Source organism: Pipistrellus kuhlii, unplaced genomic scaffold (genome assembly GCF_014108245.1).
Source record: "Pipistrellus kuhlii isolate mPipKuh1 unplaced genomic scaffold, mPipKuh1.p scaffold_m20_p_10, whole genome shotgun sequence".
NCBI lineage: Eukaryota > Metazoa > Chordata > Mammalia > Chiroptera > Vespertilionidae > Pipistrellus > Pipistrellus kuhlii.
This window is the reverse complement of record NW_023425405.1, coordinates 20558775-20585549: the sequence shown is the minus strand read 5'-3', so window position 1 is coordinate 20585549 and position 26775 is coordinate 20558775. Positions and strand designations below refer to the sequence as shown.

The 26775-nt window shown below is 45.5% G+C and overlaps 1 protein-coding gene and 1 pseudogene across 1 annotated transcript in view; both read right to left on the bottom strand.

The window, feature by feature from the left end:
• Positions 1–26775, bottom strand: part of TMEM178B (transmembrane protein 178B) — a 335310-nt gene that overhangs the window by 154888 nt on the left and 153647 nt on the right. The window lies entirely within an intron of this gene.
• Positions 1770–4256, bottom strand: LOC118714511 (annotated as a pseudogene).

The window sequence follows — 26775 nt, the reverse complement described above, 5'->3', positions numbered from 1 at the left end:
GGGAGGTATGCAGGAGGCAACCTGCATAAGGTCTTCTAGTTTCTAGGACAATGGCAGGGCCAGGACAGGCACTCAGACAATCTGGCTGAGCCCTGTGATCTCAGCACCATTGCTCTCCCCATGCAGCCACAGTTCATGACTAAAGGCTTTGGACTTTGTCCTTTATGTAATATAAGTAGTTGGCAATTTTTAAGCAAGGGAACAGTATGTGCAAGGAGGACCAGTACATGGGAAGGAAGATCCTGGGTCAGGCCAGGCAGGAGACGGATTTTGCAGGGTTGTCTGTAGATGCATTGGGCCTAGCTGGGAAAGAGAGAAAAAAGGAAACTAGAAGAATAATCAAGGTTGTCCTAGCCAGTATGGCCCAATGATTAGAGAGAGTATCAGCCCACAAACTAAGAGGTCTCAGGTTTGATTCCCAGTCAAGGGCATCCCCCTGGTTACCAGCACTAAGAGGCAGAAACAAGCATGGGGAGCAGGGACCCCAACCTGGGGTGCCCACACTGTGTGGCAGGGACCTACATGTATCAGTCAGCTGGGCCAGGGACTCCAAAAGTGGTAGGCAATTTTTTTAAAGAGCCTTTGAGCTATGTTTGGGAGAAAAACAACCAGGAAAAGATGAATCCACTGCTCAGAGAAGACAACTTTATGGTCACAGATGGTGAGAGAAGACAGAACTCTTATTTTGCTTACCTTTCCTCAGGAAAACAATCTTGGGAGTGAGGAAGGGAAAGTAAACATCATAAAGAAGTAAGTGAAGCATCAGAGGATGAAAAGAAAATAAGAGAACAGTTGGTTCCTTAAATGAGTTCAACTACTCAGGCTCAGCACTGAGGTGTAACTGTGGGGAGTGCTCAGAGATGCGGAGGGACTGGAGAAGATCGAATGTTGTCCAGATCGGTAGGAGGAGGAGGAAGGCGGTCCCCCAAAAGCCCCAAACCTGGTACCCCAAGTAGAATTAATTATTTAACTGGTGCCGTGTAAGTATTAGAAGAGAATATGTTAACTTCTAGAAATCACTGGGGTTCATTTATTGTGCTAGGTAACCCATTTCCTTATTTTGAGAGAGGCTACTAGACTACTATGCATTTACTTATGTTTTGTCTCATATCAAGAAGGACTGAAGGTCCATTAAGATCGTTTTCCTGAGGACACCAAAAATCTACTGAGACACCACAAATGTTACAAAAATATGAAAGAGAAAACAGGAAAAACAATAAGAGAGAGATTTTAAAAAGATCCATAAGAGTAATGTGAGGTTGTGCAGCACAGAGTTCTAAGTCTACCCACCAAAGTGAATTCTGTTCATTTGCTAAACACAAGACACTGATTCGGCTCAAAGCATTCTAGCAGGTGGCAATCAAAGAGAAAACCTGATGGAGTATTCACTCCACTGAGGACATTTTAAAAAGAAGTAGGAAGAAGAAAGAAAGGTAAGGGGAAAAGGGAGGACAGGCAGAAAGGTGGAAAGAAATAAAGCAGCACAATATATCACATTTTAGCATTTATTCATACTCATGGGGAGAGAAGGGGCAAGGGACAGGCTGTGTTGGGAGATGGAACTGTTCAGGGGACCAAAAAAAAAAATACCTTAATAACTTAAACCAAGGGAATTATTATTTTTTTTTAACATTTTTATTTACTTAAGAGAGAAAGAGGAAGGGAGAGAGAAACATCAATGATAAGAGAGAAGCATAAATCGGCTGCCTCCCAAACACCCCCTACTGGGGATTGAGCCTGCAACCCAGCCATGTGCCCTAATGGGGAATCGATTTGTGACCTCCCGGTTCACAGGTTGATGCTGAACCACTGAGCCAAGCCAGGCAGGCCAGGAGAATTATGACTTGTCTTGAGAAAGCCACAATGAGAGTGAGAAGAGAAGTGCTTAGAGGTCAGTTGTTACAGATTATAGAAACCACACCTTCCATACACTTGCATTTCTTTACTTAAGACAGAAGAGTTTTATATTAGAAACTCAAAGTAAGAAGAGTTTTGGAGTTTGGCAGTCTTGGGTTAAATCTAGTTTCTTCCACTTACAGCTTTGTTTGCTCGGCTAAATTTATTAAACAATTTGAGTTTTTCTTTGTTTAGCTATAAAACTAGAATAATTTTACCTACCTCAAAGAATTATTGTGAAAATTAAATGAGAATAAAGCACAACTATTCCTGAGACTAGATCCAAAAGAAATTATTCCTGAGATCCCTCATAAAGGGGACAGGGTGCAATCGGAACCAGCAATAATTTCAAGGACTTACTTGCAATGAGATGCAACATACCTCCCAGAATCTCTCTAACTCTGTGTTATAACATTATTTGTAATTCAAATTAGAGTAAATTTTTAAGTAGAATATTTAATATGTCACAGTGATATAGAAATACCAAGAATCATAAAAGTTCAAAAGGCTGCTAAGTGAAATAAAATGGTTCCAGGGTTCTATGAAATTGTTGCTGGTCTGCAGATACTCTGGGAGGTGGTAGTGGGGACAAGTTTCCAGCAGGCACAGGCAGGGTCACTGGCACCAGTCCTGGTGCCTCTTGATTTTACTGCTTCTTGCCTCCAGCCCACAGATGCAGGTGGACTCGGGAGCAATGGCCTGGGGCAGGTCAGTGCCTTTGCTCCACTTATCCTCTGCATTTGGACACCAGGACCATCTTGAACAAGGGGACTGGGTTCTCCCACCTGGATATAAAGGTGGCCCTCCTATATGGCCACTCCCCACTTACTGTTGGCATGTAGCAGCAGGCCATGTAGGTCCACTGGTTGCATTGGGGCCTGTAGGCCTGAAGGCCCAGCACGTCTAAGTCCCTTATGGCCTCCTGCTGTCATCGCTGCCACCAATGGAGTGGATGGGATCCTCCAGGCTGCACATTCCATGACAGCCCCACATGTGATCATGGGCTGGTGCTCCTCCCACACATCAGGTTTTGTGGAAAGGGCCCTCCTGGTATTCGTGGTCTCCAGAGACATACACAAAGTCTTTGCAGATGATGCCTACATGGTCATATGTGAACCTTGGCAAGCCTGCCATGTAGGACCAGGAGTTGATCTTAGGACTGTAAATCTCTACAGAAGAGAGATCTGGATTCTTATTCCAGCCACCATTGGCCACCAGCATGTCTTCAATAAAGGCAAGGTAAAAAGCCACACACACTGGTTCTTGGAGGCCACTTTGATCTACTGCTTACATTGGGGTCATATCTATAAACAAGATTGAACATTGCATCCCTTCCATTGTCCCTTGAGAAGCTGCCACCATGATGACGAGGAATTCCCTGAGCATAGCAACACAGTGGTAGCGCCACTGGGCTGGCAGGGATATCTCCTTGACCCACTGCTAGCTCTTGGTGCCCAGGTACCAGGTGGTGTCACTGTGCTTCCCAAATGGGTAGGAGACCTCATCTTTCATGAATACCAGATGCTCCTCCTTGATGCAGAGTGCCGAGCACTTGGTCTGCATGGCCGGCTGGGCCACCAAGCTGTTGTGCCAGCACATGACCTCTTCCATGAAGCCCTCACAACTCGCCTCCTTGGGCAGCAGCAAGCACACCATCGGCTTGACACGAGACAGCAGGTCGTTCTTGGGGATGAATGGGAAGTTGATGTCCTCCAGCACCATGCAGGCATGGACCTAGCTCCCAGCTGTTGTGTCAACCATAGCAGAGCAACCTGCTGCTGCTCAGGTACATGCACAGCTTCTGCATGGAGATATTCTGCAGGAAGTCAGGTGTGAAGGCCAGAGTGCCCAAGTGGCTCAGGATGAAGCTGAGGATGGAGGCATCCAGCCACCTAAAGTTGTAGGTGGAGGCCAGCTCCTGCAGGTACAGGTAATTGTCCTCACTCACCTCCTGTTCCAGGTACTCGCAGTAGAAATCCACCACAGTCCAGATCCGCAGCAGGTGGGCTGTCTCCAGGGTCTCCAGGATTTAGACAATGTTGCCACCATTCAGCACCAGCTCCCAATTCATATAAGAAGTCTACTACGGCCTTGAGGCAAATATAGGAGGCACTGATCAGCTCCACCTCCTTCTAGAAGGCCTTGCAAGGTGAACATGATATTGAAATCGTCAAGCAGTAGCCGCATGCAGCCAGCAAGTTGCAGTGAACTGGCATGCACTGTTCGGCCACCAGGATAATGTCATAGAAGAGGCCACGTAGATGCCACTCATTCAATCCCTAAAGCACTGTGGTCGAGGACTCAGCCCAATGATACACCTTTGAAGATTCACTGATCTTGTAGGCTAGAGACACTCCCATCTACCACCATCATAAAAGAGGTCACAGCCTGTGATTGGTAGGGTTTCTGGGATGCTGCTGTCCCTCACTGGACCCAGCACACCATGGCACACAATGGCCTTACGGCAGGCTCCAGCCAGCCATGCGAAGGCAGAGGAGGTGAATCAGGATGCAACCCTGGATGTGGGGACACTCACCTAGGCTGCGCGGAGGCCCATGCATAGGCCATGCCTGCCTTCCCCTCTACCGGCGCTGGAGCTCCAGGACCCAGTCTGGTGGGCAGCCAAGGCTCCATCAGGAAGTGTGAGAGTAAATTTTGTGAAAAGTCCTGATACTTTAATGGTATTCTTGGCCCCTAAATATTGGTTTGACTATTTTAAGCAACATTAAGTATAGATTAATTTTAGGAGGAGCTGAATACTAATAAACTCTGGAGAGCATGCCACAACCTTCTTCTGAATGGTAGCTGAGGGTCACACATCCTCTGTGGGGGTCCATCCAGGACTCAGGTTTGGGAAGATTCAGGGTCTACTAATTCATGGTGACCAGAGACAGCATGAGGTGTGCAGTCCCATGTGAACAACCAATGACCCCAGCTGGGAAGCGGCTGGAAAGCAGTGTCTCTATCTCCAGGCAATCCTGTACCAAGACAACCCTGACCACATCAATGATCATGTTCAGATTGTTCTTCTAAGGTGCCATTTCATCTCTAAGGAAAGAGGTCTCACATATACTTGTCTAGTCTGGCAGGCCCAGACTTTTATCTCACAGCCAGTCCCCCCACAATAGGAGCCTCATAATCCTGACCTCTGTGGTGATCCATGCTCTTCAAATGTTCTTTGACATTGTTTTCTGAACTATGCCTAACATGCTCAGCTCCCGATTGAATTCCCTGTGTCATCATGTAACCACATTATTACAGTTTCCAATCAAGCCTGACAACTTTGTAATAATCTGACCATTGCAGGCCCTCATGGTCAATGGTCTACCTGACTCACCCTTCATACTGGGTTAGAACAGACAATGGTATTTGCTGGTCATTCCTTAACCTAACAAACCTCGATGACCCTCTATGTTGCCTTACCTTGTTCCATCCTAAGGGACTTGGGAATAAGACCATGGCATTCTTTGACAAATAGCACTTTCACTTTCAATTCTTAGTAAAGATACAATGGAAACACAAAGGGTCTAGCAAAGGGCTCCTAATATCATAAAAAGACAGAAAAGTCTCCTTCACAAGGATAAATTAAAGAAATTAGGAGTCTGCAAGACAAATAAATATGTTAAGAGGAGACAATGTCAAAGTTTTCAAAGTCTCAGAGAGGATAAACATGCACTCATAAACCAAATTCCCGAATGCCAGACTGCCACAGCATCCCTTGAAACTTACTGCAGACAAGCATAGGGCAGTTAGAAAGAAATCCTATATAATAAAGAGCTAATATGCTAATGGTCATGACACCCTTATGCCATAACAACCCATCAGCAGGAGACGGCATGCGTGGCGGGCGCGGGTGGGCAGTGCTGCATGTGTGGTGAGGCATGCATGGGTGGGCAGGGACATGACGCTGTGTCCCCCACCTGTGGGGCTTGACGGGGGTGGGGCCAGCCGGGTCTGGGTCTCGCCCAATGACAGCTGGCCATCTTCCAAGGGGTCCTGGATTGCGAGAGGGTGCAAGCTAGTGCAAACAGTGCCCGAATTTCGTGTACTGGGCCTCTACCAACTAATAACAACAATAAAACTGGTGATATCAAGTGGCAGTAGAGGAAGGGCTTAGAGTCACAGAAGAATATCTGTTAGAGCATTAAGAGGAAATAAACATCTCCAGCCTCTGGAGACAAGCTCAGCTCCCACATCAGATGTCACGTTGACAACCAATAGCTGAGCTTTAGGTGTGGTGTTGTTCATCTCTTCTGAGGATTAAATGGGACCATCCCTATGTAAGTATTTTTCACACTGCCTGGCACACCAAACTTTAATAAATAGCAGACACCATGTGGCAAGAATTCTTACACAATTGAGCAGAATTAAGTTGGACACAGCTCAATACTACAGTCCCCTCTTATGCACAGTTTCACTTTCTGTGGTTTCAGTTACACGTAGTAAATAAAGGTCTGAAAATACAAAATGGAAAATTCCAGAAATAAACAGTCCTAAGTTTTAAATTGAGCACCATTCTGCATGACATGATGAAGTCTCTCGAGTCCTGTTCCCGCCCATCCAACACGTGAGTCATCCCTTGCCCAGCGTCTCTGCCTACACACGCTCCCTACCTGTTCGTCACTCAGTAGCCCTCTCAGTTATCAGAGCGACTCTCACAGTATCCCAGCACTGTGTGGAAGTCACCCTTATTTTATTTAATAGCAGGCCCAAAGTGTAAGAGTAGTGATGCTGGCCACTGGATCTTGCCAAAGTGATGCCATAAAGTGCTACCTTTAAGTGAAAAGGTTAAAGTTCTCCACTTAATAAGAGATTGCTAAGATCTAAGTGAGAAAGAAAAAAAATCTATCCAAGAAGTTTCAAAGATGAAAAAAGAAATGTGTGCTAGTTTTGCTATCAGAAAATAATTCAAACTGCAAACTACGGGCACATTAAGTACTTAGTTAAGATTTTTTAAAAAGGCATTAAATTTGTGAGTGGAAGGCGAACAGAAGATATGTTCCAATTGAGGCAACATATTGTGCCAGAAATCATTGTGTCTATAGGAAGGAATGACACCAAGCCATCTACTGCAAGTAAGGGATGGTTACACCAATTCAGGAAGAGATTTGGAGTGAAAAATCTAAAAATCACTGGAGAGGCTATGTCTACCAACAAAGAATCTGCTGCCATATTCCCGGCAGAACTGAAGTTGATTAGGCCTCAGAGCTATCCCTGGTTTCAGACATCCACTGGCGGTATTAGGATGTGTCCTCTGAGATTAAGGAGAGGCTTCTATATGGCAGTTCTTCTGCTGAGTCCTTATTCTATCTTCAACAGGTGAACAACTTTCCATAATCATATTCTGCTCTCCATCCCTCTTTCCTGCCTCTCAGTTTTATTATTTCCTTTCCTCCTTTCTATTCTAATTATTGGGCATTTCAGGTAAGCTCTTCCACACTTAGAAAAAGGACCTAACACTAGAGATTTTCCAATGTCAAGATCATTCTGATCAGAGAAAAAAATCTTTCAGTGAAGAAGAAGTAGCCCTAACCAGTTTGGCTCAGTGGATAGAGCGTTGGCCTGGGGACTGAAGGGTCCCAGGTTCGATTCTGGTTAAGGGCATGTACCTTGCTTGTGGGCACATCCCCAGTAGGGGTAGTGCAGGAGGCAGCTGAGCAATATTTCTCTCTCATCGATGTTTCTAACTCTCTATCCTCTCCCTTGCTCTCTGTAAAAATCAATAAAATATATATATTTTTTTTTAAAAAAAGAAGAAGTATACATTAACCAACCACCATGCAATCTTCCACCCCAGTGACACTGACTAAGAAAGCTATGTACTGAGAAGTAGAATATCAAAGAACTGATGTTGTGGCCACCTTAAGAAGGACACGAGAGATTTTACCAAAGAGTCAGACATTTGTCTTCACAATAAGTCCAAAAGGAAACACAAAAGAGACCCATGCAAAATTAAGAGCAGCTCAGAGTCCACCCTGGAGAAATTGTCCCTCTGGTTGCAGAAGATGGGATGGGAATCTTTAAGGAGAGGGAGACCATAGGTGGGCTTCCCACATCTCTCTGGTCATGTCATAGGGCCAGGCAGGCAGCTGCCAGGACACACATACCCGTGTTTCCCCAAAAATAAGACATCCTCCGAAAGTAAGACCTACTTACAGGTTTCCTTCTGAGTGAAATATAAGGCATCCCCCGAAAATAAGCCCCCCCCTCCAGGCTAAACATGAGAAATTTGGTCCACTGATTCTGAAAGAAATGGAGTCACAAGAAATTCACCAGGAAATTCAGGAATTGGATTTTATGATGATGTTCCAGAAGATGATGACATGATTGCCATTGAATAAATGAGTACAGTAAATTCTTGATACTGTAGGATTCACAGTTTGTCTGGTTTGTGTTGACAACTACCATACTACCGTACCATACACACGTAATAAATTTTCTTTATTTTCATTTAACAGTAAATGTGTACCATATTCTTCTTCATGGAAAAATAAGACATCCCCTGAAAATAAGACCTAGCGCATCTTTGGGAGCAAAAATTAATATAAGACACTGTCTTATTTTCGGGGAAACAGGGTACCTCTGCTCTGAAATTCACCTTCTGCCTCCCCAATTCAAGAGATGGGTATGATTTTCTCCATTCCCATTGGTCACTCTTACCTTGAGCTAAGGTACACTTGCCGGATCCCCGGAGGCAGGGACAAAGAAATCTCAGGTGGAAGAACTTGGTTCAATTTCAGAGCCAAAAAAGCATTTTAGAGTATTATGAGCCAACATCCACCTTTTGCTGATACGCCAAGGCCCAGCGCATTAGGGAAAGAGCTGAATCTGAGCTCAGCTCTTCTCACACCATTGGGTCTGCCTATGCCCAGGGATCATGACGTCCACTCGGCCTGCTTTATGACCATTTAGTCTCCAAGTTCCTTGATGCCAGAATGGAGACAGGAGTCCCTCCCTCGTCAGTTGTAGGAAGTACAAAATGAGGTGGTTTAAATGAGATAATTCATGAACTCTACTTAGCACGGTATCTGGCGCCATCTAAGCATTTAATGAGCTATACCTACTATTAGAGTTCTCCATTAATACTTCCTTTCCTCTTGCGCATTCCCAGTGCAGCTGGGAAGGGAGAACGAATGAGAACATTTTTAGATTACCTGCTCTCGACCATTCCTGCATTTTCAAGTGTTCATTTATTTAATGGGCTGTGCCTTGATTACAGTGCTCGATGGGTTTGAATTTACATTCACGAGTACGTTTGAATTTCACTAACATTCCTCTCTGGGGAGTCGTGCTATGTCAATACCTCGTATCCAAAAAGGCTTAAACTGGTGTCGTAAACGACCATTTGGACTCTGTAACAGAATTGTAAATAGAGTGATAATTAACGAAATTCCCAATTATTCAGAGTTGTCTTCCACACTCAGGAGCATGGAATGAAAATAATGACCAAAGGGGGTGAAAAAGGAAAGCCCCATCGACTACAGACAGGTGGCTTAACTCCATGATTTATTATTCTTCACAGTTGAGTATTATCTTTGATTCCTCCCTTTCCCACCCGAGTCTGTTTCTCTCTCTCCCTCTTCCTCTCCTCCCCCCAAGCGATCCTTTAACACGGCTCTTCTTAAGGCCAGGGTTGTGGGCATCTTACAAAACCCAAGGGCACTTTTCTGGCCTGACAACCATTTCTTCCTTTAGGTTCTCCCTTCCCTTGTCACCGGGAGTCCTGCTATTTGTCAGGCTTCTCCATCTCAGTCTAGAGTAGTTTTTGCTCTGTTGTATCTTCCAAACATCTCTTCTTTCTATCAGTTCTTCATCCCTGGTGCTCTGGCCTATTCAAACCTTCATCACTGCTTACCTGGACCACTGCCATAACTCCCAAATAAGTTTCCAGGTCTCCAGGGTCAAACTCCCCTGCCTCCCAACCTCCGGTGGCTCTATTGCACGGGCAAAATGCTCATTCAAAGGAGCAAATCCCATCATATCACTCTCCTTCATTTCCTTCCACCTGCAGAGCACTACCCAGGCAACCCCTTGGAGCACACAAGTTGGTGATGGATTGGCCCTGGCAGCCTTCCCTGCCACATCTCTTACGTCTCTCCACGCATTCCACTCGTCCCTCGGCAATGCCATGCCCTCCCCGCTTTGTACGGATGCTGTTCCCTCTGCCTGAAGTGCCCTGCCCAACTCAAGGGCTGGCAAACTGGGTCACCTGGTGAAAGGTTCAGGTGGAGTTCTGTCTCTCTCCATGGCACACAGCACAAGGAAGTCCTCTGCCTTCACATTCTCTAGAAGTTCCCGGAGGGCAGGGCCCTGCCTTCCAGAACTGTGGTCCCAGCCCCTCACAGGCAGGCGGTGCCTGCCCGCCGCTTGCTGCTCAACCTGATGGATGACTAAAGAAGCGAGGTGAGTATTCCTTTAAAATGATATTTTTAAACACCGGAGAAGGAAAATCGGCAGCATCTCTGTGTTTGCTCACGTGAGCGGTGTTCTGAGCAGCTTTCGGGAAGAAAAAGAGCCGGTGGGTCTAAGCGATAGCTCCAGAACAAGCTTTTCCCCGAGGCGCTATTCAAATTCCACGCAGTGACTTCCTTTTTAATTCGTTTTTTATTCCAGGTGCAGCCCTACAGCTATTTTAAAACTGAGACTTAAAATAAAGTAATACTATGAGCTGGAGTTATCACTGGCTCCCGCACCATGGAGCTCTTAAACCCTCCACCCCCAACCCCAAGCCCTCCACGCTTCTTCAGGAACCACAGTATCCTTCCCCTAGAAGGGGAGAGGAGGAACAAGACTGTGCTTCCCTTTGCAAAAGCATTCTTTCCTAGGTTCACTGTTCGTTTTGTTTTGAAAATATTAATAGTTGGCAGGGCAGAGCAGATGCTGGGCAGGGAAACAAAATACCCAGGGACGGGGGCTTCTTCCCTATGGTGGGCAGCCCTCCCCAGCCACCCCTGAGCACACATGCTAACACCAGGCCCCCCGCCCAGCTCATGAAACTGGCATCTCTGCTGGGGGTTGGAGGGAGGGGGACGAGGGAAGGGAGGGCGGATAATGCAAGTGCATGTGTTCTGGAAAGCCTCCATGCTAAGGCAAACTGCCCCAGGAAATGGGGTTTTGTGAGTGGTGTCCAGAGACCCAGCCCTGCCTGGGCCCTGCCTGTGTCAGCAGCAGTCAGGCCTATTTCTCTAACTCATGTCTCTAAATCACCGGCCAATGCCAGCAGGGAGTCCACAATATGAACACAGACCCGCCAAGGGCCTTCCCCAAGCATGGGACCATGGCCATTTTGTGCTTGCTCATCCCAGGCTCCTTCCCTGGTTCTGGAAATAGCACTGGTCCTCCAGTTTGGGAGCTCCTTTCTCCGCACCTCCCGTGCAAAAGTGCAGCACACGTCTGAAAGGAGGGTGGTGACACGATCTCCTTCACCAGAATTACAGGTTGGAGGAAGCGCATCTGACGCCGACCACTCCTAGCCCTGCCCTGAGGAGGAGCCTGGGAAGCCCCAGCTGTGCCACCCTTCCCTTCCTCACTCCACCACCCACCCCTGGCCATGGGAAGGGAGCTGATACTAAGTTCACCCAACTTGGGCTTCTGTCTCTCTGTTGGACAACCAGAGCCTGTGCATAGCACAAGGTCACTGGAGTTCACTTGAGGGTTTTGACCTCCATGTTCCCAGAACTGAATTAGCTGAGAACTTGCAAATCCATGGAGGTTTGTGACGGGAAGCCTCCGCCAGCTGCAGGGACGACCATCTAAGAAGTGCAGTGCTCTCTGCTCACAGCCGGTTCCCCAGAGGCACCCCAGTTCTTTCCAGTAAGTTGGGTCACTGCGGTCAGATGCTGGATGCACACGTGGGGCTGCCTAGCAACACACTGCATATCCATACAGGCCTCAGAAGCCCAGCATTTTCTCTCAGCTAGGAGCATGCGCCTCTGAGCTCAGGTCCTAACCTAAATACTGTCCTGCTTCCTACCATGAAAGAGGCCATCTCTCCTCCCATGACTCTCCACAGTGTTTGCTGTGCCCACCACTAGCAATTACTATTTACAACCACTGACAGCCTTCAAGTCAGAAAGAATTGGACACTGTTTCCCAATTTTTAAAATTTCGCAGGCTCATAAAATCCTCCCATAAAAAAAGATTGTTAACTTACTAGTTTGCTAAGTAACAACTGTTTTAGGAATACAATACAATTTACTAATACCATCCTGTCATAAAAGAAAACGCATTCTTTGAGCAAAGAAAAATGAAAAACATCTGAAAGATGAAATCTTGGGATAAACAAATGAGAAGTTTACTATGTTGCCATGGCAGCCTCCTCCTCTTCCTCTCACACTGCTTTCTACTTAATTTTTCTATTCTGCTTGAGACCAGGGGAAACCGCCTCACCAAACAGTCCCTGTTGGCAGAGAAGCATTTCTAGTCACTCACCTTGTAAGCTCTGTGTTCCAACCAACCCAAGGAAAGGACCCTCCCATGGGGAGCAGGTGGCCTCTGGACTTGACCAACAGGATCTTACTGCGGTGAGACATTCGCAGGTTGCAAAATGCTCACACATGCTCTGTTATCCTTGCATTTCACTTCACAGTCACCACATTGTATAGATGAGGAAGTTAAATTGAAGCATTCACTCTGCTCCAATGGGTCTAAAGATTTTCCTTATGTGGGGCCCACTCCTACCTCTCTCCAATGTCTACACTCTTTGGCCCTTAGTTCAGCCCATGGGAAATGTCGTTCTGTATAGTTGTTTTAAAATTTCACCTTAAAGTCTTTTCTTCTCCAGACTAACAGGACCTTGTTTTGTTTTTGCAAGGATGGCAAGCTTCCGTTTGAATCCCACACTCCACGGAGCCGGTAACATGTAGAAGATGTTTGTTGGCAAATGAAAGAAAGAACTGTTCTTCACTGCATATGCTTTGGAGACCCTCACTTTCTTGGCCATGTCCCTCAAGGGACACTTGTATTTGCTCCGGCAGCCACTTGTACTGCTGACTCCGATGAGATTGTGGTCAACAGGAATTCTTAGCTATTCCCAATTCTGAACTTCTCAACTGATATTGTATGCCCAAGAATGGGTCTTTTTTTTTTTTAAGTAGTATATTCACACATCAATTTTATTTATTTTGTGTTTGGTTTCTTATTTTTCAATTACAGTTGACATTCAATATGATTTTTTTAACATTTCAACTAAAGTTCTTTTTTTCTTTTCCAATTACAGTTGACATTCAATATCATTCTGTATTAGTTTCAGATGTACCACAGAGTGGCTGGACAATCATATATTTTACAGAATGATCCTCTGGTATTTCCAGTACCCACCTAGCACCGTACATCATTACTGCAATATGATTGACTACATTCCCTCTGCTGTAATGTACATCTCTGTGACTATTCTGTAACTACCAATTTGTACTTCTTAAGCCCTTCACTTTTTTCACCCAGTCCCCCAACCTCCTCCTCTCTGCCGACAGACTGTAAAGGAACAGCTCCTTTACATTTAGTCCTATTATGTTTCTTACTGTTAAGCTGCAAAGTCAATGTCTCCTACATTTATCTGACTCTTAATATCTTATCTCTCAAATTAGGTGTTAAGGTTCTAGAGATGGTATCTTATAAACTTTATAAGGAATGAGTGCAAGTGTTCAGCATGGTGACAGGCAGATATTTGATAAGTATGTACTGGTTTGTTAAGCTCCACTTTTATCCTAATATCCCCTGACGAATCACATTTAAGTCCCAATCACATTTAAGTCCTACCTGAAGATTTCTCCCAACTGTCCCTACTTACCCATCTGGCTCATGCTTGTCCCCCTAGAACCTGCTGGGTGCACCCAAAGCAGCCCCCTCACACCCAGACACACCTGCTCTCTATAAATGACCCCCTCAATCCCCATCACTGACTTCTCCAAACTCACTGCTCGCACAGCCCCACCCTCTACATTTCCCCTGCGTTCCCCTAGCATCTCTAGTACATTCCCCGCAGGAAAAATAGCTGATGTAAACCTCTGAACGTTTGTATTAACCAACAAAAAAGGAAGAAACTTCATTTACTTACAATGGGATCTCTCTACAAAAGGATTTGTCATGGGATTTATTTTTATAAAAGACCCCTTTAGTCTTGATGTGCCCATCTGTGCTAGGCTCACGACTTTCCCTCAGCACATCATCATCCAGGGCGGTGCTCGGGACCTTACAGAGATTGTTCTCTGCAGCGATGCTGGTTCCACACACACCAGCCCAGAGGCCTAGAGCTTCTCTCTGTCCCTGCCCGAGTGATGATGAATTCTGTCAACAAATAAGTGGGTAGATAAGAAGTACTTTCTCTGCACCCCGTGTATTTCGTAGTTTTCCCATAGACAGACTTGACTGAGATATGCACATTATGGACAAGGAATAGTAAGCTGAGCAGAGAGGGTTACAACTACAGGTACTTTATCCCGCTTTCAAGCACTAACAGTTCTTCTATGAAACCCACCCATGAGAATCTCCTGTAGAAGCTCAAGAGGGCAAACTCTTCAATAGTCTATTGCAACAAAGTAGTGTACCAGTAAGTGCCTCAGTGCATATATTAGTCAAAACTTCAACCATATTGCCAAAACTGGTTTGGCTTAGTGGATGGAGAGTTGGCCTGCAGACTGAAGGGTCCTGGGTTCGATTCCAGTCAAGGGCATGTACCTTTGTTGCGGGCACATCCCCAGTGGGGGGTGTGCAGGAGGCAGCTGATCGATTACTCTCTCTCATCAATGTTTCTAACTTTCTATCCCTTTCTCTTCTTCTCTGTAAAAAATCAATAAAATATATATGTTTTTTTAAAAACTTCAGCCATATGTATCTTAATCTATTCAGGCATGGCCTTGAATTTGCCTTCTTTTAGAAGAAGCATTATTTCTGGACAGGGACTTCTAGAGACCCTGCACAGTATAGGGGACAGTGCTGGACACAAGAAACTTTTGGCAGACCTGCCTGCATAAATACTAGTATAATTAGAGCAAAGGAGGAAATGAAAACAGACACCCAAGCTCTCTTCAGTCATAATTAATGGTCAAGTTGTTGAAATAGTATTTGTTTAGGTGGCTAATAATCACTGTTCTATTATTTGTAGAATGCTGTGTTTAAATCAAAACAACCAAATCAGGTTGTTTAATTATGTTGTAGGTCAGTCTCTTATTTGTACCTTAACATATCTACAAAAATGCCTCAATTTTTCACTCACTCACTGCATCTCAGGGATTCTGACAGTTTGAAAAGGTCATTTTCCCAGTGTTGTTGTTTATTTTTTAAAGAATAGTGTTTTGGGGTGTTTTTTGTTTACTTTTTTTTTTTAGAGAAAGGATGGAAGAGGGAGAAAGAGAGAGAAACATTGATGTGAGAGCAGAACATCCATCAGCTGCCTCCTACACACCCCTGTATTGGGGATCGAGCCCACAACACAGGTTTGTGTCTTGACGGGGAGCCTTTTGTTGTTCTATTAGATGATGCCCAACCACTGACCCACATCAGCCAGGGGTGTACTGTTGTTTGTTAAAAAGCACAGCTGCTGCCCTAGGTGGTTTGTCTCAATGGATAGAGCATCGGCCTGCGGACTGAAGGGTCCCAGGTTCGATTCCAGCCAAGGGCACATGTCTGGGTTTTGGGCTCAATCCCCAGTAGGGGGTGTGCAGGAGACAGCCAATCAATAATGCTCTCTCATCATTGATGTTTCTATCTCTCCCTCTCTCTCTAAAATCAATAAAATTTATTTTTTTAAATAAAATAAAAAGTAAAAAAAAAAAAAAGAGCACAGCTGCTGTTATCACATCTTCCAGTCATGTGTGGCTGCGCAGGGGAGCTGTCTCAGGGAGCCCAGTAGCAAGTGGCTGGAAGGAAGTCCTCAGCATCCATGACTTTGGGGGCAGAATGATAATAGAAAACTAAGGAATTGTGTTTTTTTCATGGGAGAGCATAGTTGATACTGAATGTTATCTATCGATTTGATTTTAGCAGCTTTAAACCATTTTTCTTGTTTCCTATACATCATTTCATGGAAATAGCTGCATATTATTCCTTCTCTGTTTTAGAGCTAGATTACCTTTTAAGTCAGGGGGGATTGGAAACATGAATTATGTTAGTAAGACCTTCAAATTGCTTTGCACAACATCAATTCAGTGAAATGCACTCCAGCCTTCATAGGTAATGGCCCAAATTTAAAGTCACATAATGGACAACGGGGATTTGTTGAACATGTACTATGTGAGAATGTATGCTAATCTCCACAGGAGATGTGAAATGCACTGGGAGCTGCCTTCTGAAATGCACCACCCGACTCAAAACAATGACATGAAAATGAACAATAATACAAGGTGGTGAAGGTTAGTAGTTGGAGATACCTATAATATGGGAGCCCATAAAAGAGCTCGCTGCTGTCTGGGGTGTCCACAGAGAAGCTGGGGTTTCAGCTGGGCATTGCAGCATGGAGGGAAGGAGGTCTGAGTAAGGGGACAGTGTGTGCAAAGACATGAAGATGAGATAGAATAAAGAGATCCTGCATAGTGGAGAAAAGCAAGCTTAAATCCTGACATGAACTGTATGACCCTGGGAAAATTGCTTGACCTCTCTGAGCCACAATCATCTCACTGGAAAAGGGGGATACTAGAGGAACTTAGGTCACAGGATCATTGGGAAGAGTCGGGAAGATAATGCAGGCAAAGCACTTAGCAGAACCCACACCTGGAACAGAGGATAAGCCCTCCGTGCATGCTGACTACTGTTATGCTTGAAGGATGGTTGTGAAAGAACACGAGCAACCTCTGGGTTGAGCTCTATGATGGAGCCAAGATCAGTGATGGGAGGACCTTGTTTTGCAACCGCAACCTACAGCCAGAGAGAAGTGGGTCATGGCACTCCGAGGTGCCTGTTACAACAAGGAATGTAAGGGAGGGAGTGACACAGGAAAAGGGGTCATGGTCATCACCATCAGACTCTTCTCACCTAGTGGTAACTACTAGAGACAAAGTCAACTCACCTCTGCCCGGCTCTTAAAATACTTACTCTCTCTCCAAAAATCTCATCAAAGGAATGTCAGAAGGAAACCAATCCAAGGAAATACTGAGGGTGGTGCATTATGATCCCCATACTCTCAATCCTACCCAGCAGGAGTCCAGAGTGACTAAAGGCAGAGACAATGGAGAGTAACTTCAGGAAGGCTAGGAGCATGGAAGGATTTTGACACATACCTCCTCCCCACCCCCAGCTTCTTAGAAAACTCAGTGATGCTGGAATAAGACTTACTGAAACCTGAATACAGCAGTCTGCAGAGGGGGTGGGGTTTGTTCATCCAGGAACGGTGGCAGGGATAGGGATACCTCTGTTACTGGGCAACAGGCAAACTGAGGATACAGTCAGTGAGACTTTAAGAGCCTATTTTCTGGTGTGCCTGGCTTAGAGCAAGTACTTGGCAACCAGAAAGCCTGCAAAGTGGCTTCCTGCCGGCTAGTGCCAATACCCACAGTGAAGATGGTCCAGAAGGAGCATACAGAAATAGAGAGAACCAGGGAGCTCGAGAAGGCACAGATGGGCTGAGGGGGCTGAGCATGGAAGCATTCTTCCAAACCTGGGCTGCCCAGCTGAGTGGGCAAAGTGTGGTGGCATTTACTTTTCTGAGACCAGGGACAGAACAACAGGGTACCAAGGACACTAAGGACATCGTAACACTTATCAGCAAAGGCCAGCAAGAGCTATGGCTTGTAAAGAGAATTTGTCTTTCTTTGAATAGCTTTGATTAAGCTTCAACTGAAACTACATAGTGTTTATTGAAAAAGTCTATATTTGAACTGGAAATGATGCCTTGAGGAAGAATGGTAAAAGCCAAAACAAAACAAAAATCATTGAAAGTAGTGAAACGATTCTTGGCGAAGACATCTGACAAGCAGAAATGCTGTTAAAATGTAGTGTAATATATATGTTGCTAAACTTCCTAAAAAATTAGGATTAAAAGAGAAATCTATTCAAAGAAAATTCCTAAATTTCAGTTTCTTAATGTCATGGGGTGTCCTTTCCCCAGAGCTGTAGACCCCGCACACCCCACCATCTGAGCTTAAACCAGGTGCTCCCTGCAGTTGTAGACCCCCTACCTGAGCTTGAACTGGGTGCTCTGAGAAGCTGTAGCCTGTTCACCTGAGTGTCTGATCTTGAACCAGGTGCTACCTGGAGCTGTAGACTGCCCACCTGAGCATCTAAGCTTAAACCAGGTTCTCTCCAGAGCTATGGACTGACCATACGAAAATCAGAAGTTGAACCAGGCACTTTCCCAAAGGTTCTGACTTCTGCTACTAGATTCTAAAACCACACGATGCTCTAATCACAGCACTCTAATCAAAGGACATAAACACATCAGTATCTAGGGAAATCTATCCTACTACCACCATGTACAGTCACTGCACTTGTTACTGTTGAGCAGTGAGAAATATAGGCCTCAATGTAATTCTGTAGCTCCATATAAACAATATGGCATGGGACACCATACTATGAGTTAGGTGAAATGAGCCTTGTGTTCCCGTACCAGCTCCAACATTGACTTTCAGGGTAAACTTGAGTATAATAAGCATCTTCTAAGTGCAGGCACCAGCGAGGTTGTGATGTTGAAATGGTTGCCAGCCTGGCCCCTCCTTTACCCCCACTTAGAAGATGAAAGGTAGAGAATTAGGCCAGTGCGGCCCTCAAGAGGCTCTTAAAGAAAAGCCTGTTCCCAAAGAAGGATCCACCACAAATTATCAAAAAGGATATCCCAAATGCTGGCACAAAAGGCTGGCAAGGTCCAAGGCCCAGGGAACAGCAAGGCTGGGCAGCGGCTGGCATGAACAGAGTTTCAGGCTCCAAGTACTTCAGAGCCTCTACAGACACAACTTGGTTCTCAGCCTGATGCTGACAGTACATCAGCCGGGGATGCCCATGTTGAGGCCTGTTCCCTGGAGGATGTTGGTTTGAAGCCAAGACTGGCTTAATGTGGAAGAGGAGACAGCCAAGGGTAGGTGACTATGGGGTGGGCTAAGCAGTGAAACCCTCAAATATTTCCATCACTGAGGTCTCAAACCCAACACTGGCTCATCCTTGTTTTGACTTAGGTGATAACCCCTCTTTTCAGTTAAAAAAAAGAACTGCACTCTAGTTAGGAATAACTTACCACGCCCATAATTATTTGATTCCTCCTTAGGAGAGGCAGGAAAAACCTTCAAGCATAGAAGTTTGAGGCAAGGAGATGTCCAGAAATCAGGGGAAAGGGCCAGGAAAGGTTAGAGTTTTGCTTCCCTGCTATTTTTCCGTGGGTCACCCACTCTTCTAGTTACATGTCAGCTATTGTGGAGGTTCTTTCTGTAGTCACAGGTCTGCTCCTCTCTATCACAGCCTCAGGTCAGAAGAAAGATCAGGTGGCACAACAGGGGTCCTACTGCCGCTACCCTGGCCAAGGACAAAGGCCCTGGGAGTGTCACCTGGCTTCGCTGAAATGAGAGGCAGGACAGCTATAGGGAAAGAATTGATATTTTATTGATATTTTTACAGAGAGCTAGAAACATCAATGAGAGAGAAACATCAATCAGCTGCCTCCTGCATACCCCCCACCAGTAATGTGCCCACAACCAAGGTACATGCCCTTGACTGGAATCGAACCCAGGACCCTTCAGTCCACAAGCTGACGCTCTATCCACTGAGCCAAACCGGTTTCGGCCATTTTATATTCTTCATCTTATCAATCCCGCTCCCAGGAGCAAATATAAACCATCTCCTTCCCGGTGCAGACGCAAAATGTGAGCTGCCCCAGGTTAAGTGTGCCCATCATCTCGGCCTTTCCAAGCCTTCCATGGAGAAACCTGAGGTTCCTGGTGGACCCAGCCTCAGTCTTAGCAGACATAGAGTCTTTTGAAGTCAACATGTTAAATACTAAATCAGAGGTTTATCTCCAATCTGGAGGCCATATTAACCATGTCCACCATGGGGACAAGGAGCGGGTTAAGTATAGACAATGAGGTCAGAAAGGCATTGGCTTTGTCATCTGTGAGCCTTTATAGCACTATTCTAAGATCCACTTACCAAAAACTCAGGTAATAATACCTACCCCACAATGATATTCAAATAATTAAGTGTGATGGTGCTGGTAAATAATTTAACTGCTTGGTATTTAGAAGCATTCTATAAATGGTAGCCATTATCTATATGCCAGAGGCCTGCTGCATGAAATTCGTGCACTGCACACTCTCCAATCTGGGATCCCTCCACAATCCAGGACTATTGGCTCCCAACTGCTCTTCTGCCTGCCTGGCCTGATTACCCCTAACTGTTTCTACCTGCCAGCCTGATCCCCCTAACCACTCCCCTGCCAGCCTGATCTACACTAACTCTTCCCCTGACAACCAGATTGCCCCAAGTGCCCTCCTCTGAAGGCCTGGTCCCCCCTAACTGCCCTTCTCTGCCAGCCCAGTCACCCCTAACTGCCCTCCCCTGCTGGCCTGATCGCCCATAACTGCCCTCCCCTGCCGGCCATCTTGTGACCACATGGGGGCAGCCATCTTGTGTGATGGTGTGACGGTCCATTTGCATATCACCTCTTTATTATATAGGATATAAAAGCCTAAGTGGCCATTTGACGATTCAACCATTTGCTATGTCGTGCACTAACCACCAGGGGGCAGAGGCTCAACACACAGGCATGGAAACATGGAACAGACTGATGAATCTCAAAGGGAGGGGGAAAGGAGGGTGGGAAGAGATTAACCAAAGATCTTACATGCATACTAGAGGCTGGGAACACAGATTTGGACTGAAACAGGCTCTCCAACATCCTCCAAGGGGTCCTGGATTGCCAGGGGGTACAGGCCTGGCCAAGGGACCTTACGGGTGCAGACCTCTAGTTATTTATGATTACAATCATCACTATCAAAATACTTACAAAACATAGCTCATTTTTCCTATGCCCCTTGAAATCTCCACTGCCTGTATGGATGTACAGAGAAAGCAACATCTCCATCAACTCCAGAGCAAATTATTTCTAACTGTGGACCCCAATTCCTCTTGCCTTTTTTGGAAAAACTAGCTCTCAATCCTGGAGGTTAAGATATATTCATCCTTGGTTTAACACTCCCCTGATTGGCAAAGGGAAAGAATAAATCACAACCTAAAACAATATTTCACAAATCAATTGGGCTTCATGTCTCCCACTCTATCTATAATAATAAAAGTGTAACATGCTAATTAGACCAGACATCCTTCCAAACAAAGCCGGGGCTGCAAAGGAAGCCTGGGTCCTGGGTGACTGCCAGTGGCCAGAGGGAAGCCCAGGTCCCAGGTGCCAGAGGGAAGCTGGTGCCAGCAGCTGGGGAAAGGAAGGCCTCCTCTTGCATGAATTTTGTGCATTGGGCCCCTAGTTCATACATAATAGTGCAGTACACTACTCCCCAGCACCCCTTTTCCTCTCCAACTAAAAGCTTTTCTTCATCCCACTCCTTCATCTGTGGTTCTTTCACCTCCATTGTCACGATGGCCAACTGCCTGTTACAGCTCCAGAACACCCAGCCTTAACTGAAGGTCTGTATAGCAAAGAATTAATCTTACCCAAAAAGAGGGCTGGCTTTCTCCTTGGGCTTCCGGGAGGTAATTCTCTGAGTCCTTGGAAAGTGATGCCTGATGGGAGTGTTGGTTTGCTTGGGCCTTTGGCCATGCAGGGTAGTATAACAATGAGACATAGAGTTGGGGCTTTGGGTCATGTGATATCAACTCAACCCCAAGAGGTGCTGGAGTATGAGGTCAACCATGTGAACAATGCCTACATGATGGAGCCCAAATAAAAACTAGGGACACCAAGGCTCAGGGGCTTTTCTGGTTGGCAGTGTTCCATGGATCAAGTCATACATCGATGCGCCTGACTCCACAGGGAGAGGACAACTGGAAGCTTCACATCTGGAACTGTTCTGGACTCTGCCCTTTGTGCTCCTTTCCTTGGCTGATTTAATTTGTATTCTTCAACCGTAATAAACTCCAACCATGAGTATAACAGCTTTCAGAACATTCTGTGAGTCCTTTTAGTGAATTAGAAAGATCTTGGGGCCCCCAAACTTGGAATTGGTGTCATAAGTGAGGGCAGTCTTGTGAGGTGTTCCTCTAACAATACAGAGGCCATTGGGAAAAATCCCTGCAGATGGGCACCAGATTCCAGTGTACACCAGGGAAGTCCCTAGGAAACTCCACATCCTTGGATCAGTCCCTGTCCAGCTAAAGGGGAGACTGAAAGCCTTAAACCATTACTCTGCATCTTCTGGCAAATCCTTACGGAGCCTCAATGAGCCACACTCCGTGAGTTAAGGTGTAGAGATGGACCCCTCAGCTCTCTCTCTGTCCTCTGACCTCCAAGATGGGCGAGATCCTGTCTCTGGGGCATTATGGATTTCTAAGTCTGGAATAAATAGTCATAGATGGCTGTAGATGAGAAGGGGTATCATCTGGAAGACTGTACCATGGAAGCTGCCACCTGTGTCCATGTGTCTCGTCTGCCTGGAAAATGTCACCGCCACCATTCCACTCAACCCAGGAGAGGAAAGTACAGACAGAGGAAGGGAAAAGAGAAGCCAGAGGAATGGCAGGAAAAGCCAGAGGCCAATAAGAGTGCTGTCCAGGACAAGCACAAGGTCCTTAGGAAGCCAGCCACATTAAGATGCTTCCCCAGGCTTGCTGGGCCCCCTGCTAAGAAACAAGGCCCCTTTGTAAGGTTATGCTGCTATCTACAGTGGTTAAGTGTCCAGATAACCAGGGAGCAAATAGGTACATTCTCATGGCAAGGCTCCCGGGAAAAATACAGGAAGAAGAAATGTCAGCATTTGGATACCAATGGAAATGGAAAAACCTAAAAAAAAAAAAAAAAAAAATCAAGAGGGAAAGAAAATGTATTTTGGTGATAATGGGACTAGAGTGAGCTGAGGCTGAGGCTGGCTGAATGTTATATTGGATTTCAACTATCCACAATATCTTTCTTTGTTAACCTTGAATTCCAACCATCTACCTGCCCCAAGACTGGGGAGCATAAATGAGGGAATTAACCAGACCCCTTATGTTTAAAATGAAGAGGTTTTGGGACTGTATCAGTCACTTAAGCCTAATATTTGGATTTCCCTTAAATTGCATTGTTGTCTACAGCTGTTCAGGCTGAGTTGCTTAGACAGTAAATTCTGGTTCTAGCTGCCATTTCACATTATGCTAATGTATGTGAGAAGCTGTCTCCCTGGATACCGTAGCAAATTGCTGGCTGAATCATAGAAATGCTGTCAACTTTTTTTTTTTCAAGTTTTCCATTTTTGCTTTGCCATTGTGTGTAGTCAAGAGACCAGAAGTTGAGGAAGGAATATATATGCATGTATATTGATCTATATATGATATAGATATCTCTACAGATCAAGATTCCATTGGATTAGATTTGCCTTTTTGAGGGAGGAAGAAATAAACCAGTAGGTTCTCCCTTGTTTCTAAAGCAACCCCCATGCAGGCCTCCATTTTATCTGAAGTCATTTCATTGCCCAAAGGTGTGTGTCAGTTTCAGGGAATCAGCCTTGCAAGCCAGCAGGGGGAGGAAGAGAGTAACAAGCCTGATTTTCTCTAGATTCCACACAAAATCAGAGCCTGAACAAGTGAACATTTGCTGAGCCCAAAGAGAAAAATACAAATCAAATTACTTCACCAGATGAGGCCACCTCAACAACATGGCCCAGGGCTCCTTGTGTGGCACAAACAGCCCTGAATTGCATCCCAGTTCTAATTTCAGCACTGCCATCTTCATCCCTGGATGAACCCCCAACCCTCACCCGTCAACCCCTTGCAAACAGTTATTTGTCTATAAATGAGGAGCAGGAATTGGTTGAACTCCAGGGTTCCCTTGGGCCCTAACATTCTAATTCTCTGGGGCTCTATTCTGGCTATAACTGCCTTTTGGACTGTGCATAACAATATCTTATCTTCTGGGAAGGATAGGCTGGGCCTGATAGCCTAGCAAGCTTCCTCCAGGTCTAAGAGCTAAGATTCTGTGATGTTTGTGGTGCGAGATGGTCATTTTTCCTACTGTTTGATGGGGAGGAGAGGGACTGCTACGTGCAAAGGTGAAGCATGGCTGCAACAGAGAGCTGAATGGCTGCTTCCAGGGGCAGGAGGAGGTGGCCAGGGAGGCGCTAAAGAGCACAAAGTTTCCATCATACACGTGAGTACATCCTAGAAATGACTGACTGTATGCACAGCTTCTATAGTTAACAATACTGTATTGTACACTTAAAAATTTGCTAAGAGGATAGAGCTTCTGATAAGTGTTCTTATCGTAAAATAACAAATAAGGTGGGAGGAAATTGCAGGCGATGGATATGTTTTGGGCAGAAATTGTGGTGATGGTTTTGCAGGTACATACTAATTTCAAAATGCACCAAGTTGTATACAGTAAATATACACAGCTTTTTGCATGTCAATCATAACTCAATAAAATATTTTTAAGAAAAGAAATATAGCCCAGCTGGCTTGGCTTAGTTGTTGGGCATCAACCTACAAACCACGAAGTCACAGTTCCTAGTCAGGGCATATGCCCAGCTTGTGGGTTCAATCCCCAGTGTGAGTCGTGAAGGAGGCAACCAATCAATGATTCTCTCTCATCATTGATGCTTCTCTCTCTCCCTCTCCCTTCCTCTCTGAAATCAATAAAATTCTATTTTTAAAAAAGAGAAGAAAAATACAATAAATTTTATTTTAAAAGAGGATTGCAATAGCCCCAGCACACACCCTCTACCCCCCACCCCCCATTCCCTTTTCACTCCAGCCCTGGTCTGCATTTTCCCACTACCTAGTCCTTGTTCTGTTCCCTGGGACTGTGGCAGGGACAGAGCACCTGGCAGAGGGCCTGGAGCAGACTGAAGCTCAGTGTCACAATGCTGCAAAGATGGTCACCTTCACTCACAGCGCTGTCACTTGCTCAGTTTAGACTTCCTATACTGATGTTTTGTTAGCTGGGGAACCATATATTATAACAATGCCTGCACATGGGACCCTCTTGCGCACCCACAGTTCCTTTGCCTAGTCTGTCCCATTTCCAACCACCCAGAAGTACTGCCCATGCTCCAAGGCCCACTTTTCTTGCAGACAGAGATTCTAAGTTCTGCCCCTGCTTCGCCCCAGCCTTCACCTAGAGTTTGATCAACTCAAGGTAGAATACTAAATGCCTTCAGGAAATCATCAAGAAACTTATGTTGTCCAATTTTAGGCAATGGAAAGTAAGACTATGGCTGACCAGACAAGAGCTCAAGAACCCCTTCCCCTCACCAAGGCATATAAATTGAATTCTTTAAAACTCTTTGCCCCAAACAAAACAATGATGCAGAAATCAGGCCCCTTGTCACCAGTTTTTTACTGTAAGTTATCTATTCATTATATTTGCGTTTCTTTTCATGTGTAGAAATATACCTGCTCAGAGAATTCAAAGTTCTCTTCAATGACTAAGGCTGAACTTGGATTATCATCCTATATAATAAAAAGCTAATATGCAAATAGACCAAATGGTAGAACAACTGGAACAGGCAAACAACTGGTTGTTATGACATGTGCTGACCACCAGGGGACATGCACAAAACATGGTGGGCATCTCCCACAGCAGGATGGTGAAGCAGGTGAGGGGGTGGGGGGGCGGGTTGCCAGACCAAGGCGGGGCATGCTAGCCCACTCACACCCATTGCTGGCACCGGAGCAGCCACTAGCACCTGTTGCCAGCACTGGCCCCATTTGCACCTGCAGCCGGTGCTGAAGCCACCACTGGCACCCACTGCTGGTGCCCAAGACCAGTCCTAATCGCTTGGCACCATCAGCGGGTACAGCGGTGGCTGCTGACCCTGATCACCCTCCCCTGCTCCTGAGGGGTGATCAGGACAGCAGCTGCCATTTGCACCCCCTGACTGTGCTGGCTCCGCTCGCACCCGCTGTTGGCACTGGCCCCAATCGCGCCACACCTTTAGCAGATGCAAGTGGGGCCGGTGCCATCAGCCCATGGGAGCAGCAGTGGCAGAAGTGGGGCTGCCAGCAGACAGGAAATGGGGGTGTGGCAGGAAGGGCCAGACACGGGCATGGAGGATGGGCTGAGACCTGCCCCTGTGCCTACCACAGCCTAGCGGCCCACAGCACAGTTCCTTTCAAGGTGCACAAATTCGTGCACTGGTCCCCAGTTTATATTATAACAAAAGATCTTCTTTAACTTTAGTAAGTCCTAAAGCATTCTAACCATAAAGCCTATATAGTTTTTTATCAACTGTTCTAAGCCTAATCACTTTAGCAATCTGTAATTTTTCAATGAAAATACTCCTAAGGATGAAGTCAGACCTCCAGGGTTACCCCAAAATGGCAAGAGTAAGTGGAAAATTTCCCTAATGTCTCATGACTTTGTCTAAAAAAAAGAAAAAGGAAAAAACATATGAAGTATTTTTTCATAAATTTTGAGTTCTACTCTACATCTTTTTATTAATTTGAAAAAAATTTTAATTAGTTATCACCTACTTAACTCTTCATTTCAAATCTTTGAGTGAAATGGACACTTTTGGAAGATGTAACACTTCTATCCCCCAATTATTCCTGCTGCATAAAAAAGTCAGATTGGTTGGGGATCCAGTGATGCTATTTTAGGGGAAAGTACATTGATTCATGAAATCTAAGGTTTGGAAACCACTGTTTCTGGTAACTGTGCTTCTGCCTTTTTCTTGTAACAAACTTTTTGACAATCCCAGAGTCTTATCAGAATAAACAACCAGCCAAAAGCTGGGGAAGAAGACTCCCAATGCTGCTGGACGGAGGCGGGGCAGGGCCCAGAAGGACTGCCACCTCTTTCCTCCTGTCTCCTGGTTGTCA